General features: G+C 40.5%; 1 long non-coding RNA gene across 1 annotated transcript; it reads left to right on the top strand.

The window, feature by feature from the left end:
• Positions 1–5891: 5891 nt before the first annotated feature.
• LOC114014254 (uncharacterized) lies at positions 5892–16322 on the top strand. The gene is made up of 3 exons (XR_003557675.2): positions 5892–9393; positions 10511–10657; positions 12088–16322. It is a non-coding gene; the product is annotated as an uncharacterized LOC114014254 (long non-coding RNA).
• The last annotated feature ends 985 nt before the right edge of the window (positions 16323–17307 follow it).

The following is a 17307-nucleotide window of genomic DNA, read 5'->3' as shown; positions in this document are numbered from 1 at the left end:
CCTCGGCAAACACACCTTGTTGATTAACAAGACTAATTAATGTGGATAGCTGTACATAGTGCTGCTGCTGCTGCAACAGGAACGTTCCCTAGTGCCTCACCAGGGCAGAGTTTAAACCAAAGAGAAACAACAGTGCTGGTAAGTCTGCCAACACCACCAGCCTCCACTGCTAATAGTGTCATCCTTTTGTAAAGATGTCAGTCAACGTTCATCTACTTCAAGTAAAAATAGAAACTCCCATAATGACCTAGTTCTTCTGGTCCATGTTTCTACCTCTGTGTAAACTTGCATTGTTGAAAACAGAATTCTAAACTTTCCAGAGAACCTAAAGCCCGTATTTATAAACACATCATAGCAGATTTACTGTTGGACCAATTACTTTATCTGTGTCTCTTAGAAACACCCAATAAAAAAAATATAAATACTCCAGAGGGGTTTTAAGTACTGATGAAATTAATGGACCCAGGGCATTAGAAAGAGCTAGATATGGCACAGGCAGGCACTGGCCAAGCTTCCTCATGTACTTCTCCTTACATCTCTAAGGCCTGACCTTCAACACCCTTCTTCTGCAGGGGCAGGTTCCCCTTCTTCCACCACTGCACATGTCTGCATGTGGCCAGGCAACTGTACCCCAAATGCCATCAGAAAGGAGCAGGGAGGTGGCATGGCCTGAACAGACGAAATACATACATGCGTATACATGCCTGCCTGTGCACACATACTGGAGTAGCCTCAGGGCTTGTAATAGCTGAGACAGAAAGAAAGTTTGTGGAATAAGCGCAGACAGTGGAAAGGACCAAATGACAAGAACAAGCCCATGGTACAAAGACAGGGTAGGCAGCAGTTAAGAACAGAGAGAACTGGGACATGGGTAGGTACATTCAAACACTTCTTGGAATAAAGTGGTCGATGGTATCAGATGGCAATAATAACTGCAAGAGGTAACAGCCGATCAGGGAGTGCTGAAAAAAAGATTGCACTGGAAGGCGGGTGGCAGATTGCTCAGGTGGAGCCACTCTCCAAAGCTCCATAGGTGGATGAAAACAAGATTGCTTAGCCCTGCCTCAAAATCAGAGAAGCAGTAAACAAAAGGCTGAATTTTTTTAATTGTTACAGAAAGCCTAGGGAGAATAAGGACTGCTTTGCAGAAGATCTTCTCTTCTTGGTATCCTGTTTCCCTTGTTGTTAATGCAGTTGGACATTCTTTGAAGTTGAAATAATTTCCTTTATCCCCTTTTCCTCCCCCTCTGCCCTTGTTCTTAGCCTGGTTAAATTAACAATTTAAATTAATTAAAAACATACTTGTCTAAGTCAAAGCCCTTTTATACAATGTGTTAAGAAGAAATATGACACATGCTTATAACAGTTTCAAGTTTAAGTGGTTTTACCTTTCCAAGTTCTGCAGATTTTCCCTATTGAGAAGACCAAATTTTGCCATTACAGGGGTATCTTCAGAGCATAATTGTCACCAAATTTCATTCATGTCTCCTTCAGGAAAAGACTTTGATCTTCCTGACTCTACTCCCATTTCAGTGAATTTTTTTTTTTGATGTGACAAATACTTGATTGGTTTTGAAACTGTTTGCATTCTTCCCTTTCAAACCTTTTGTCCTTATCCAATAGGATTTCTACATGCTCACAATTCCTGGGATATTTCCTCTGTATCTGTCTGTTCCAGTCTGAATTGGCTTTTGGGGATTTTATGGACTTCTACACATATTCCTAGCAATACTGGCTTCACTGTCTCTGCTTACTGATCTTATCGTAAGCCATTTACTGTTTCCATTTTATCCTTCAATTACACCATTCTTTCACATTCCTTCCCTAGGTTGTATAAAAGAGATCTTTAATCTCTCTTTTCCTCTAATTGAAGCTGTCCTTCCCAGTGTGTTTTCCACTGCAATGCTCTGGTTTTCATTAAGCAATGTCAGCAATACTCTGGTTGCTGTTGCTCTCTGTTTAATGTGGTTTTGCAAGAATAATAACAACTTTTTGTCTTTCCACAGAACATGGAAAGAAAGTTGTAATTTATTAGCCTCATAAATTAAAGCATTACAGTATTGATGTCTTATGAGAACTAGGGTAAGGAAAAGGCAAACTTCTGTTTCTAAGTCCCAGATAGGTAATGCATTACCAGGAGTTGCTGCCTGATTAGATACTGACACACCGATACCTTCCAACTGTAACTGGAATGACCGCAGGTCAACCCTGTTAGGTAAACAACATGAAAAGGTAGAGCTGGGAATGAAACAGGGAAAGGCTCCCTGTAATTGTGCTGTCCAGGGGCATGGTGTACTTAAATAGCCACAAAATCCTGGTCCAGATCTGCAGAGATGGAGGAGCTGGGACTGGCAAATCCCAGCAATAACTCAGTGTAAATTGAGGGGAGATGTTAAACGTTCAGACTTTGTTCTCCACTGGAAATGCACTGATTAGCAGCCACTGAGGATCCTAACAGATTAAAAGAAGACAAATAGTGGCTGTTTTCATAAGCAGGAGGTCTTGGCCTCCAGCAATCAACAGAGCTCTGCTATTATCCACCAGCCATGGAGCTAACATTTTCTCAGATAGCACAAATAAGCAATGATAACAGAGCAAGCCCCTAGCCTGACTTAACTCAAACGGGCGAGATTGCCAGTGCTTTGTGGGGTGCAGTTTCTTAGGATCACATCTGCAGACAGCTAAGTTTGCTCTGAGTGAGACAAGTGATGGAAATGAAACCAGCATACTCAATATGGGCTGTAAATCACATACAGCTGTCAGAGTAGGGTAAAACCTGCTTTTCTCATAGTTTGGTTTTAGTTAAAAAGAAAAAAACCCAAGCAATTCTTGTTTCAGAGTGGGAAGGGAGGAGAAGGCAAATTGAGGAATGAAAAGCAATTAAAAGCTTCCTGGGACATTTTCTGGTGTTTGTCCTTGCCTTCTTCCAGGATGACATTTCAAAGCCAGAGTTAAAAGATCAGCTTGAATTGGAGGCAGAGAACTCATCAATGTTCAGACTTTAATCAAGCTCAGCATTACAGTGAGATGTGGCACAAAACCAGCTGCTTCTGACTTATATGATTCAAAGACACTACAAAACCCACAGGCTGCCTACAAGGTGCTTCCCAGGCCAGTGCAGCTGAGACCTGGGTATTTCTAACTACTAAAACATGTCATGAAACCCACGTTACAGGTCCTTCAAATAACAAGGGCTCTTGGGCAAATAAAAGAATAACCGTCTTCCCACATATTATTCCTATTACCAATTTCCTTTTTTATAGGTCTATACATGATCTGCCTTTTTCAGTTTTAAAATGCAACCAGTAAGCAACTTCCACACCTGACAACCCAAAAAGGGTCTGCCAGCTCTAACAGTCAACAAGAGACCATGTCTCCACCAAGGGCATCCTTCTCAGTGTGTGGTTTCAGGCAAAGGGTGGCTGCCTGGTAGAACACCTGGGAGCAGGAACTCAGACAGGCTCCCAGATGCCACGCATCATCATGAATTTTGGTTGTCTCTGCTTGGGGAACCTCTGTGCCTAGGGGCACAGGTTCTGACCAGAACAAGGACAGTGTAGCACTGTGTTCAGACACTACTGTGAATGCTAAAATCCAGATGAATTAAAAATCCTACCTCTCGGCATGATTCACTGCCTGAGTGAGTTACCAGGTCTGGAGCTACTGCAGTCATGGCCAATTCAGGAGCTCGCTGGCCATGATGTCCTTCCTGGTGACCTTCCCCTACTGAATTCCTCCAAACGTGCACTCCGCTAGGTGTAACGAGACATCTAATGAGACATCAGCCCAGTATTTTGGAGTGAATAGAACTGACTGAAATGCAGAAATTGTGTGCCATGAGGAGGTTTTGATGTTTCAAGTTCACTTTTGTAGTGAATCCGAGTTTGAAACAAAATTTGTTTCCCATATACAGAAAGTATTTTAAGGATTTTGTTCTGGACTGTGTAAAATACTTACTATTTATTTGAATGATAGCTTTTTACTTTGACTTTAAAAGGTTACCATTTTTAAATGTTTACAAAATTAAAACTATTAGAAAGTATGTCGATTTTAAATGGTAAACACAAGACTTACATTTGGGAAATGGAAAAGGGAAGACTTCACCACTATTGGAATACCTCACTGACTTCTTTCAGAGTGGTATTTCACATAAGCAAGCATAAAAAAAAGAAAAGAAGCCTAATTATGAAGCAGCATTTTCTGATCAATAAATACAGTGGTGGAAATTTTCTGCTCCACTTCAGAAACAGTGCTGACGATGTGCTCCATGAGTAGGTCCCCATGAAACACAAATTGGAGCCAGACATATTGACAAGGAAGGCTTTTATAAAAAAAGTGTCGACCTAAGGAGGGTTTCAAGATTCTGAGCTCATTGCTTCAGTTTCTGACTCATCCTTTTCTAAGGTTTTTGGTTGGTTTTTTTTCTTGTTTGGCAGGCAGCTCTTGTCAGGTCCATTTGACTTTTCTGAAAGAAGACTGTGTAGAGCAACTAGAGCAAGACCCCCACTTCCTTTCTTCTTTAAAGCAGTGGCCATCATGGGAAGTCTAAGATGTAGTATTAGTCACCAATTTTTTGTAAATAAAGCTCTTCACGTATCGTGCACTGTCAGGTAACATTCACGCTGCATGGTTGGTGCTGCATGAGGATTAATCTAGTCACAAAACCTGACAATTCTGGTTTGTATCTGGAAATTTTTTGAATAAAAGGCATACCACTTTGACTTTTGTTCTCAGTCAATGCTACTGTATCACAATGTTTCCAGATGGTTATTTTAGACACTGAAGAATTTTTGTGGACTCTAAAAGCAGCTTTGTAATGCACTATGATAAAAAAAATAATACGTTTGGTCAAAAGACCTACTTTCCTGTAAGTGTATTGTTACGATTTTATTCTAAAGATATCCATTAGAGCTTTTCTTTATTGTTATAATTAAAAATACATTAAGCATTATAAACTGTGGAATGAAAAAAAGTAAATAAACCAGCCTATGTTAGTCATCCTCTGTCCTTTAAGTACAGACCAGGTTTCAAATACCTGAGTAATTAAAGCCAATGGCAGTTGTACTTAGGAACTTCGGTTTTGACAGCTATGCACTTAAGCCTTAAATTTTGCTCAAGCCTAAGCAGATGTTCCATGTTCACAAAAAGAGTACCACAAAACTCTCCTGCTTAGTGAAACTTGTGCCGACTGCGGCACTTTGTAACTACAGCAAAGATTCCCTGATGCTGGGATGTGACTCGCTTCCATCCTTCTCCCATAAGCAATGCACTGCACTGGAAACACCTCTCTGAGATAAAGTCTGTTGTATTTTGCCATCACTAGTAGCTGGGCTGTGCAGTCTTCACTGAGATATGAGCTTTATCTACTCTCCTTTTTTTATTCCCCACTTGAGTCATTTTCCTTCCTAGCCTAGGTTATGCTGAGGAGGTGGCAGCCAGGGAAAGGAAACCTCTTCAAGATTCCTGCTAATATCATAAATAAATAAGAACATAATGAATAATGCAAATTTTAGCTTGAGTCAATCAGCACACGATGCAGTTCAGGAAGCAAGCAGAGATCAATGGGGGCTGTTAACAGCTTGGCAGTGGCTGTTTCCTCTGCATTGATCAAGAAACTGTCTTTTTCCAGGGAACATCTGAAATGACGATGCAGCTGGGGTGGGAGGTGTTCACTGAGAAGAGCCCAAAAACTGGACTTTGGGATTTCGCATGAACTTCTGTGCCACAAGGGCAAACAAGAGATAGTTAATTAACAATGCAGATTAGTGCATGCCATATACTGCATACTATGCAACACCTGGTGCAATTTCAGTGCTAAGCCCTGGTCCGTGTGCTGTGGCGTACTTATTTCCAGATGCCTATATTTGGATTGAAGGTGGATCTTCAATCATTCTTTAATTTTTCAAACTGTCACCAACAGTGTGTTATATTGCAAAAGTGTCTGTGACTGATGGCAGACTAAGGTCAGACAGAGTGTATCAAGCTTTTTTAATTTGAGGAACGCACTTCCTGTTGCAAGTGGCCTCAAGCACCAGTCTCAGTCTTATCATGAACTACCTCTTTTATCAGTGTCGTATAGCGTACCTTTGGTTCCTTCAGAGAGTGGCTAGAGATGCTTAACAGCTTTCAGTGTCATCATGATTATTCATTTTGTCCTGGTGCTTTGTTGTTAGAGTTCTGACCTTCATTCATGGCAGGAGGGGGGGACACGACACCAAAACCAAAACCAGAGCAAAGCTTTGTCCAGTTCATCCCTTTGGATCCCACTCTCCAGGGCTCTCCAGGCTCACACACTTGATTCACAGTGCCACGTAGCTCTCTCTCCCCCTAACACTAGACATGGCAGGGTGGAGGAATCACTGTCCTTTCCTGCATTTTCCCTGCTACTCAGGGAAGCAAAGTCCTTGCCAGCTTCCCAATCCTTTCATGCAACAGGCCTTAGCAGAGACATGGGGGTGGTGTTTCTGTAGCATGGGGAGCACTGAATCTTAGCAGAAATGTGTTACCAGTACTTTAAATTATGATAGGTGAAAAATGCTTCTGTCAAGCACAGAGGATCCTTTGTTTCCAGCTCTGCTATGAACATCTCAGGAGTGACAAATTCCTGTTTAAGATTACTGCTATGAAAAGAGTAACTTCCTAGTTAGTGAGTATAGTGTAAAGTAAGAAATTACAAGATGGGGCTCACTAGTTGGGAAGATGTTATTTCCCCACCAGGCAGGGGATTCAGGCTGAGATGACATGTTTCCTGAGAGGGAACAAGGACAATATTCCTAGTCCTGTTGCTTGGGTGCATAAAAACATACTCCAGGCTTTGGTGAACAAACATACCACACCTAACATTGCTTAAATAAGAACTCTTTCTTCCTTTCAACTTTGTTTGCCTTGTGGAGTCTTGAAATCATCCTCCTATGTACACCAGGAATGTTAATCCACAGCTTAGCTCTTCATGAATGGCTTCCAGATGTCTGGTCAGGGCTAGGTGAAGGGTTTAGTAATGAGGAGACCTAAAGAGCAGGGTCACAAGATGCACTGTAAAAAGGCACTGTATATCGTACACATTATGTCTTCCCATCTCATTACTTCTCTCCCAGCCAAAGCTGTCAAATCTTAGGCCCATTTTTAAACACTCATCTGTCTCCATATAAAAAGCATTTGTTACTACATCTTCTACATTACATCTCAAATTCACAAATAGCTTTATAGATATCCTTGTTCTTACTGTACCACCTGTTTGATTTTGATCTGAACACCTACCCTGTCAAACTGTTGTCGGGGCCATATCTGATATGTGCTGAAGTAAGAAGCATCCTTTGTTTATTCAGTCTTACCCAGTTCTGTCCATCTCACTTGAAGCAAGTCATAAAACACAGGCTGAAGCATGAAAATGTTGTTGTAACAGGGCTGTCACAGTTTGTTTTCTCCTTCAAAAATCCACTTTTAACTACCTCTCATCTTTCCTTTGCTACTTAGAGCAATGATTTCAGAGCTATCCTTGATGCTTTGTGACCTGCTCTGGGTTTTTCTCTCTGCTAGTTTAATGAACTTATCACCTCTCCTGTGCTCATCATTGTTTTTCCCCACAAGAACCCTAACGTCATTCATATATTTTTACTAACATTATCCTTGAAGTTGAACCTTTTCTCTACTATGACATCTGGAAAGTAAGGCTTGATTTTTGAACACCAGCTGGATAACAAAAATGCTCAAATTAGAAAGAAAAATGTAACTAGCAATGTAAAACAACACTAGCATCATCAAATGGAACAGAGGAAGTAATCACATTTCCTATATAAAAGATGGTAATACACAAGAAACAGATGTTGTTTCTCCGTTAAAAAAGTCCTTGCCTGACCTTGTTTTCAGAATTCTAGAACAAAATTTCATTATTTAAATGGAGAAGGATGGCTAATATGTTGTGTATTCTTTAGAAAACATACTGCCAGCAAATGGACACACAAGATCCAAGATGATTTGCCCTCTAGTTCTGCTATGCAGCATATCAAAATTCAAGAATAACTCAGGCAATACAACAGCACACAGTGGTAGAACGGGTTTTAGCCACCTGTGTTTATATCACTACTAATTGCTGGGGTGATGGTGAATGCATTACCTTGGGGAAGCTGGCAGAAATTGTTCAAATAATCCGATAATTCTCCTTTCCTTGTCAAAGAACAAGGGAAAAGAAAAATAGAAACATACACCAGAAAAACACACTAAGAAAATTAATGTGTGGGAAGGCTGGTTTATATGTGATAGGGTAATTTGATTAAGGACAGTCAAATTTTAATGGCCCCTCTTAATGCCCATTTAAGTCAAGTAGTGCAGTCCACTGACTCTCATCAGAATGAGCAATAGCGAATGCCAAAATACTACTCATCACTATATCTTCACTTTTGAGGAACTGAACTGGTTTTGAGTTATTTATTTAGATCTTTTACTTTCTAGATGATCACACTTCTGCATGAAATGGCATCTAGTGTCTTCAGTCATAACTCAGGGCTCGAGGGAGGCAGTTTGCTAGAAATGTGGGAATTCTGACAGAACACATCACTGGACAACGTGGTTTGTGGGGCCCAACGTATCTGGTGGGAACGGACCCATTACACCAAATTGTCCTTGTATTACTGTCAGGGAACTAGTCTACTAGCTGACATTCCAGATTGCACAGGCAAGCTGTTTATGGGCCCATATCTATAGCCATGGCTGCAGAGCAATCCCATCAGACAGACTGCTTGAAGGCCAGTGATACCAGAGCTTTCAAGCTGTTAGGGAGAGCACCTGAAGCTGTGGGAGTGAGAGACTCAGATAACCCCAGAGCATGGCAGCCACATCCCGATCTTCACATCTGGAACTATTCTTGCAGGAGGACTTGGACGAAAAACTGACCTAAGACTTGCAGCTGCAGAACAAGAGCTAATAGGAACTTCTACCTCCTTTATCTGAAGATGAGGGAAACCCTTCTGACAAAGAAACTGGGTATCTAATCTTTAAACTAAATAGCTGTTTAAAAGGCAATCTCAGATTCTGTAAATCCTACTGCATGTACCTATCTGTGCTCTCCAAGTAGGTCTGCTGGTTTTAACAGAACTGCTCACATACATCAAGCTGATCATGCCTTGCGAGAATGAGCCCTTTCCCAACTTCTCTGCATCAGACAAAAGAACAGACCTCTATGGCAGAAGAATGTAATGTACCAGCCAACTTACAGCTTCTTAACATCATAACACAATTTTAATTGTGCTGCCCCAAGGATGATGGTCCAACACCAAGCTGTCCCTGACACATCTCCTGGAAATAAGAAGAAAAGGGAAGAACAGAGACACAGCCAGGGTATGAAGAGCTTGGGAGACACAGGCTGGCTGCTTCTGCTGCTGCTGAGGCTTTTGCTGGGTAGGAGAACTACTTCCCCTACTGAGAAACATGACCGTCTTACTCCACTGCTGTCCCACACAGCTTGGCCCATCTTCCATGGCAAGCTAGGTTCAGTCCCATGGGGCTGAGGTGGTTTGGCTGCTGCTCCCACCAACATGATGCCAAAGACAGCTGGCTGCCTGCACCTACAGTATCTTCACATCAGAGTGGGTCTCACTGACTGGTTTAAAACCTGCAGTGAGAGTAGCCAGGCCTTTTGGGCTAGCAGGAGACCCAGACCCGGATGTGCTGGTGCTACTATGCATGTCCATAATATTGATCTATGCATACCTGTCAATTTGAACATGCACTGGACCTGCTGGATTAATTGTTTATGTGTAAATGTATGGCACAGCAGCAGCAGCAACTTTGTTATGTCCTAGTTCTGGAATGACTATGCATGCATGGTCTAGTTGCACAGACATATAAATCATATCTGGAGATAGCCATTTTGTTTGCCTTTTAAATAAGACTATCAACTGTCATGGCATTGTGCATGATTATCCCTTTGCACAATGCCATGACCTTTCTGGACTGCTATATAAATATTTAGTCCTTTTTTTGGCACCCAGTCATTTCTTGTGCTTCATACTAAGAGATTACTGAACACAAACACATTTAAGGTGAATGCTCAAGTAAGAGTAAACTCATCATTCTCTTCAGTTAACAAACACAGTGGAAAACTGACAAGAACAAAACTGTTGTGGTCTGAAACGCATTCATTACTGACTGAATGTATGCTATGATTGTTACTACTGTTTATCATTGCCTGGTGGCGAAGCAAGACCCATGACTAAGCAATGTCGGTGACCACATAATGCTCTCTCTGTGCATAGTCATAGTCTTCTTACAGCTATAAAAATGTCAGTCTCTTACATGGTATAGATTTGAAAACCTGGAATGGACCCGAAAGGTAAAAAGCCTAGAGACAGTTGGACAGCAGGCCTTCTCAGGTCACACGAACCCGCTCACTCCACTGAGTGTTCCTTCCACAGTCCCATTTGATAACCCCATTAGTAAATTTAGAACAACAAAAGCACAAAAAAATAATGCACAGTCCATTCTGGCCTTGCTTTAATAGGTCATTTTTTTCCAGGCAGCTGGCCAGGCTCACATTAGCCTCCTTCCTGACCTTTCCAAGCAACAAAGTACGTGGCTCACCACTGACGGTGCTATTAACCACTGACACATCAGAAGAGGACTACCTGAAGTAAAGCACCATTTCAAGAATATTCTTTCAAAGGTACATTAAGTCCAGATCTCTTTGGACCGAACAGATGCTAAAAAATTTGGTTGGCTATGCAGCTGTGAACCCCTTGCAAATGCATCATTTCATAAGAAACCTTTCCATTTTAACCAAAGACAGATGGTGTGCTGAAAGGGGTTGTGTCAGTCCAGCCTAATAACACAAATAAAGTGGTAATTATTTCCTTCTGTGCTTTTCCACTGTTAGAGTGTATTTGAAGCTGTTACTGTATTTGCTGGTTCTCTTTAGTGTGTGATATGAAATCCCGCAGCGGTGGCGGGTACTTCAGATTCAATGCAAGCGGTGGCAAACAGCACAGACACATTGAGAAACTGGAAAGTGCTAGAAATGTAAGAAATGTTCCACTTCTTTTGGCAAAAGCTTAGCAAGGGAAAAAAACCCAGACATTTTCAGAGGAAATGGGATACCGCTTTTCAATCAGTTCTTTACTAAGCAAAGACTGCAAGATTGTTTGCCTCCTCAAAGGTCATTTTTGTTCAGATCATGAAGCAGGGCACTAGCAGAAGAACTTCAAAAGCAAAGAGAAGCTAAAGCCAAATTACTCAGAGAAGCAAACACAGAGCAAATCTTTAAGTCTGGAAAAGTTTAGGCAAAACCAAATAGGAAAAAACCACGAAAAGAAGAAAATATCTATTATGATGCACAGCAATGCAACTGAGACAGAATTACTTATGTGAATAATGGTTTACAATTGAGGGAAGACAGGATGATACAAAATATACTGTACAGTTCAGTCTTGGAGTAGTAAAAGTGGGATCAGCTATTATGATCTCTCTTACATTTCATGTAACTTTGAATCACATCAAAAGCTTTTAATAAGACTTACATTTTGCCAATAAAGTGACACTCCAGTTCCAGTATCAAGAGATAGAGATCTGTTTCCTAGAGGTGCATTGCACCAGCCAAGAATGTAAAAAAGATAACAGGTAAGCAGGAGACAGCATCTCTGGAGCGGTGTAGAGAGTGAGGAGCAGGTTAGGCATTGTGCTGATTCCTTAGGTATGTGGCAAGCACTGAGTCAGGCTGAAGTGAAAAGGAGAGCCAGATGGGGAAGGTTGGGGGTTTGCAGACAGGAGAATGGAGTTGGAGATGCAAGTGAGAAAGCTGCAAAGGGCCAAGGTAAAGAAAGCAGAGATGAACTGAAGAAGTAAGGAACCTGGTTAAGTTATTTCCTTGTGATGACTAAATTGACAAAAGATATTTCTCTGTCCCCCCTTGACCTTACTACCTTATCCTTAACCTGTGTCCGGGAAGTTCTTCTTAACTTTGAAAATGACAGCTTCAGAAACTTGACCTATTTTTTAAGTATCTGATGTCAGTGGTAGATTTTGTATAATTGAAGGATCTTTTTTTTTGCCCTGAATAAATACGTCAGTGCTATATTTCTTTCTGTTCATTGCCCACAGCTTTGTGTATGTGAGAAACCACAGACATCTTCATTTTGGGAAGGAAAACCAGTCAAGTCTGCATTAGCTGGAAGAAAAAAAAATGAAAAAGCAGTTTACCAAATGATGAGGCAAAGACTGGAGTTGATTTCAACTGGAAGCATAGACATGGAGGCAAACCCCCAAACTGGTTTGTACAGAAGGACTCCTGCTCTCACAGAAGTTACTCTATAGAGCAGAGAGAACAGCATACCAAAAAGACTTGTGCACTGTCACCCATGGTACATTTTAGAGCAAGCCCAAGAGCACACTGAATTCCAGGTTGCTCACAGGAGTTGGTAGCCACCATCCCTGTTGAGTCCTGTGGGCAGCTGGAGCTCTTTTTACTCTAAGACTACCCAGCTGCACACATCCAGTGTCAAAGCTCTCTGATGACAGATGATGCTGCAGCCCTCTCAAGAAAAACTGAAGAGAAGCTGGCAAGGTCCACCCCACAGCAGGTAAGTGTCCCTTGGGGACTATGCTAAGCAGTAGATACACTTGGCTTCCTCCGGGATATGCTGGCAGTCACATCAGACCTCAGCCCAAAGTGGTTCCTGCAGTCAGACCATGTAGATGAAGCAGTAGGTTATTGTTCCTGGCCAAAGATTATACCTTCTGTCATCACTTTCATATCCTCCTGTCATGTCTCTCTCCTCCTACACTTGCTTAGACGTTACATTGCCAGCTGAAGTTACCTTTAAGTTAGAAGCTACCATGAAGTTAGAACCATGATTAACATACGAGCAACACTGCCCACCTCTTTGAAACAAATCAAGCTAGGTTTCTTCAGACAAATGCTTTAAAAAAAAACCCACAACATATTAGTTTTTCTCCCCTTAAAAAAACAAACGACTCATTGTTTCTTTTTTCCTAAATATAATTTCTCAACATTTTTGCTATTATTGTGTAATACCACACTTACTGACATAACATCATTTTGTATACAAATGTTCTACGTCAACATAACCTGAAAGCAGCATTTTTTAACTTCAGCATCAATGTTTAAAGTTATCACAGTGTCACATCAGCCAAGTACTGCAGATCCATCAAAAATGATAATATTCTGGTATTTAGCTCTGCTTTCTTACTTTAACTACTCTCCTGTTGAAACCATACAGTGATAGTGGTCTAAATAGTAACAGAATGAAGAAAGTTGAATAATTTCTGAAGCGGAACAGTTTCTCAGGACATTAATTTAGAGGCGATACTAAAATTAAAGAACAATGAGTAGGTTTCTTTTCCAAAGTTGCTTTTCCAGAGCCCTGCAAAAAATTTAGAAAAAACAGACAATGGGATGAGCATAAAGTAATCTTTTTTCTTGAATCAACAAAGGTGGCTATGAGATTATGAAATCAGACAAAACAGGAACAAAGTTTTCTTTCTGATGAAAGCCACAGAAAGAACTGGTGACCCAAGAAGCACCAAAGAAATTTATCTAGAAATAAACCCTAAATATTTTAAGGGGAAAAGAAATCCACAATGCAGTGGGCTTTTATTATTGTAAGAATGTTGCCAATATTTCTGGGAAAGTAAAATACAATTCCAATATGGTACCGTTATTTTATGTATGGAGTATAGGCTTAATATTAACTGATTCCAGATGGAGCAGAACTAGAGCAATGCTGAGCGTTTTGAGGAAAAACACTGTGGCATTTTCCAGAGATAGACAACATCCTTACCAATCTAAGGACAACACTGACAGTCACAAAACCTGGCTGTAATGTTCAGCTTTGCCTTTGCAGTCAATGTGTGGCCACAGGGAAGTTATTTAATTTTTATTTTTAGTTTTTTCCAGGAGTTCATTCCAAGAATTGGCAAGGCACCACTTGCCTCCCTTCTGGGGTTCTCAGTGATTTGATACTAGACCAAAGAGGTCTTACAATAAAATATTTTGCATGATGAATTCAGATTTTTCTGACAAATTAAGAATTTATTTCCTTCATAAAAAATTGTTCATTTATGTCTCTGCTATAAATTATTACTTCCCTTCTCCTATACAGTACAAAACTAATTTAAGTGCCATTATCTTCAGTGAGAATAGCATTAGAAACCTGCATAGAGATTGCTGGCAGTATTGTGGAAACATTGGAAACTAGCATGGAAACATTCATGGAGGGCATAAGAAGCAGAAAGTCAGTAATTTTAAAAGTCATACAGTTGGTAAGCTGTGTGGTTAGTTTTGGCAGCAAGAAGTGAGATTCTTTAATAGACCTAATGGATGATGTCAAATTCTGTGTTTAAATATTTAATGTGCTTTCACTGCCTAGGAGTATCCTATTGCAGGTTGTCTGGCTTTCGAGGCACATGAAACCTGATCAGACACTGACTGCATAGAACAGTAGACTCTAATAGAGCAGTCAGCGTGTGACACAGATGTCAGCCTTCTCTCAAGGGATCTCTCTTCAGATATAATTAGTTGGTGGCGTTATTGCTCAGAAAGAAGAGAAAGAACCCAGATAAAAAACATCAAGCGATTTCAGGCTTTCCAATAAATGAACACACACACAGAGCTTGAATTTAATAGGGACTATTCATGTTGTGATCGCTACCTCAGGTCCCACCTCTAACCATCAAGAATGCTTGAAATGCATGAGAAGTCTGGTGGTTTGGTTTACCATGCCGGGGACATATCCCTAAGTGATATAAGCTGCTACTACAGTAGGAAGATGGTCCTTTATATTATCTGAAGGTCGGTAGAATTGTTAAGATAATTTTCCAATAACATTTTATCATTTTCAGGGAGTTCAATGGTTCGAAATTTTGACAATGCCACTTTCAAGCATGTGAGTGGTTTTACAAGCCTTTTTGCCCTGTCTCCTGTTCTCAAGGGTGTTTAGCAAATTTAATAACACAATATACCACTTGAAAAACAAGTATAAACCTAATCACATCTGCCTGCAGGATTGGGCAGCCACATCTCTCCTATCTCATCATTGTTTTCTCTGAAATTAGCCTGGAGACATAGGAAAACTAAATACCTAGTATGATTATTAAAACAATAAATCCTCTCCTTACAAAACCCACCAGTATTTCAGACTCAGATGTGCTGATCAGTAGAAGAAAACTCATCTTACAGCATGCTGAGACTCTGATAGAAATCAAACTATCCCTGACTTCAGCTTCATTGATTTTTGCTTTGCTATCAAAGGACTCAGTATTGTTAGCACATGTACGTCTGATTAATAGACAAAAGTAGTCTGCCTGGTGCAGAGTATCAGTAGGAATACAGCTGTCACAAAGGGGAATTTTCTTAAGGATAGACTATCAAAAAGCCTGTAACCATCATAGTTTTCATTTATTCCCTTCTCCTTAAAGGCTTTAGTGTGTTTACATGCAATGTTTTGTCTGATGGCTTGGCTATAAAAGTTGCTCACAGTAATGTATACTTACCTTAAAAAATTACAGGCACATTAAAGGTGCTGAGCTCCAGTTATTGCTTTCTGAAAGCTTCCTCTGCTCTACTGTAGTTGTAGAAAGAAGTCTTTCCATAAATGAGAACCGACCTCATTGCTTTGACAAACTGCAGCAGCATTTCAAGAGCAATCAGTGCTCTATATTGAAAAAAAGTAATAACACAGTGCTCTGGAGGACTGATAATGGCATCAGTGAGAAGAAATAGGTAAAATTCTCTGCTGGTCTAAACTGATGTGGTCTTATCGAACAAAGGCTATTTTATAAAAGGTAAACTTATTTTCTGTGTATCACAGTATTGCCTCTTCTGTACTGGCTGCCTGGAATGAAAATCAAGGAAAGCAGCCAAATAAAACTGCAGGCAGCCTCGGGCTCCATAAGTCCATTTTCTCTCCTTCTGTACCAGCATATTATCTGTACCATAATATTTTTGCTTATTTATCTTGCAAGAACTTTGCAAAAGGAACTGGACTTGTCGTGGTTCACACCTCTAGTACAAGCTTCTGGATGTATCTGATCGCAGGCTCCTGCCTTGCATCCGGCAAGTTAAACCAAGTATCTACACAGCCCAAAGTACATCTGCACAATGGTGGGTGTGCTCGCAGCCTCACCAACCTTGGCTGCAATGTTTCAGGTCACTGGTTCTTCCTGTATCATTTCAGAACCATAACAATAGGTTCTTGGCAAATTCAGAAATTTCACAAGTCTAATTCAGAGTATAATCTGCCCTCTCCCCCTGGCACAAGAGTAAAACAGAAAGGAAGAGTGATAATATTTTTGAAAGCAATAAAAATGCACTTTTAGCTTTTGGCTTGTTACTTTCATTTACTTGCTGTTCACCTTCAGCATTCATGCACAAAGCACAACACCACGATGATATCCAATAGTAAAAATCGGCATAAAAGATAGAACAATAAAGTTTGGAGGCACCTGTATTTGCTTTATTTGAAGTTGTCAGAGCAAACAAAAGCAGAAGGAACTATTCTCATGTACTTATAGACATGGTAAGAGAAGAAGGGTGTATCATTATAAGAAGTTCTGCTGCTTGTAATTAGGCAAGTAATTTCCAAGGAATATCAAACCCAAGGACTTTTAGGGTATGTACAATGCTATGTAAAAATCTAAAAGCCCTTTTTTCCTGTGTTTTAATTAGGACAGTTGCTTTGCACTTCACAGCTAATTGCAAATCACCATCAGTTATTAGAGGTATGTCAGTTTTTTCTACAGCAAAAGTGTATTGCATCAGGCAAAGGCTGTCTATATCAGAAACGGGAGTGCAAAACAGCATGTGTTTTGTTGACTATGTAGTCTAAGATAACCCACATTTGCTGCCTGAGTAGTTACATTTGTGTGGCACACTGATATCTGGGCAGAAGGTATATTAGAATTACAGCTAAGAAAAAGAGGTTAAAGTAATGGCAGGCTGCTTATGAACATAAGAATGACTTCTCAGGTAAGCTTGCATGAGGAAAAGACCACACACACACTAGCACTCCAAGTATCACAGTTTTCCTTTTTTCTTCCTCTATAAAAGAAGCAGAGGCTGTTCGCAACTCCTTAGCTAAACCAATTATTAATAGTATGAGTTGACATTTGGGTCACTGCAACCCCCTGACATTGAGTAGACAGTTTTCTTGATGATCCTTGCACTTTGCTGATGGGTGAAGCAACTAGAATTGCAGATAGGTGGTGATCTGAGTCACACCTGTCCCAAACTGAGGCCATTTGCTCCGAGGCACAGGCTGATATAGGAAAACACCAGGTGCTTCTAAGACACCCAAAATCTAG

Source organism: Falco cherrug, chromosome 1 (genome assembly GCF_023634085.1).
Source record: "Falco cherrug isolate bFalChe1 chromosome 1, bFalChe1.pri, whole genome shotgun sequence".
Lineage (NCBI taxonomy): Eukaryota > Metazoa > Chordata > Aves > Falconiformes > Falconidae > Falco > Falco cherrug.
This window is presented reverse-complemented; position numbering and strand designations above follow the sequence as displayed.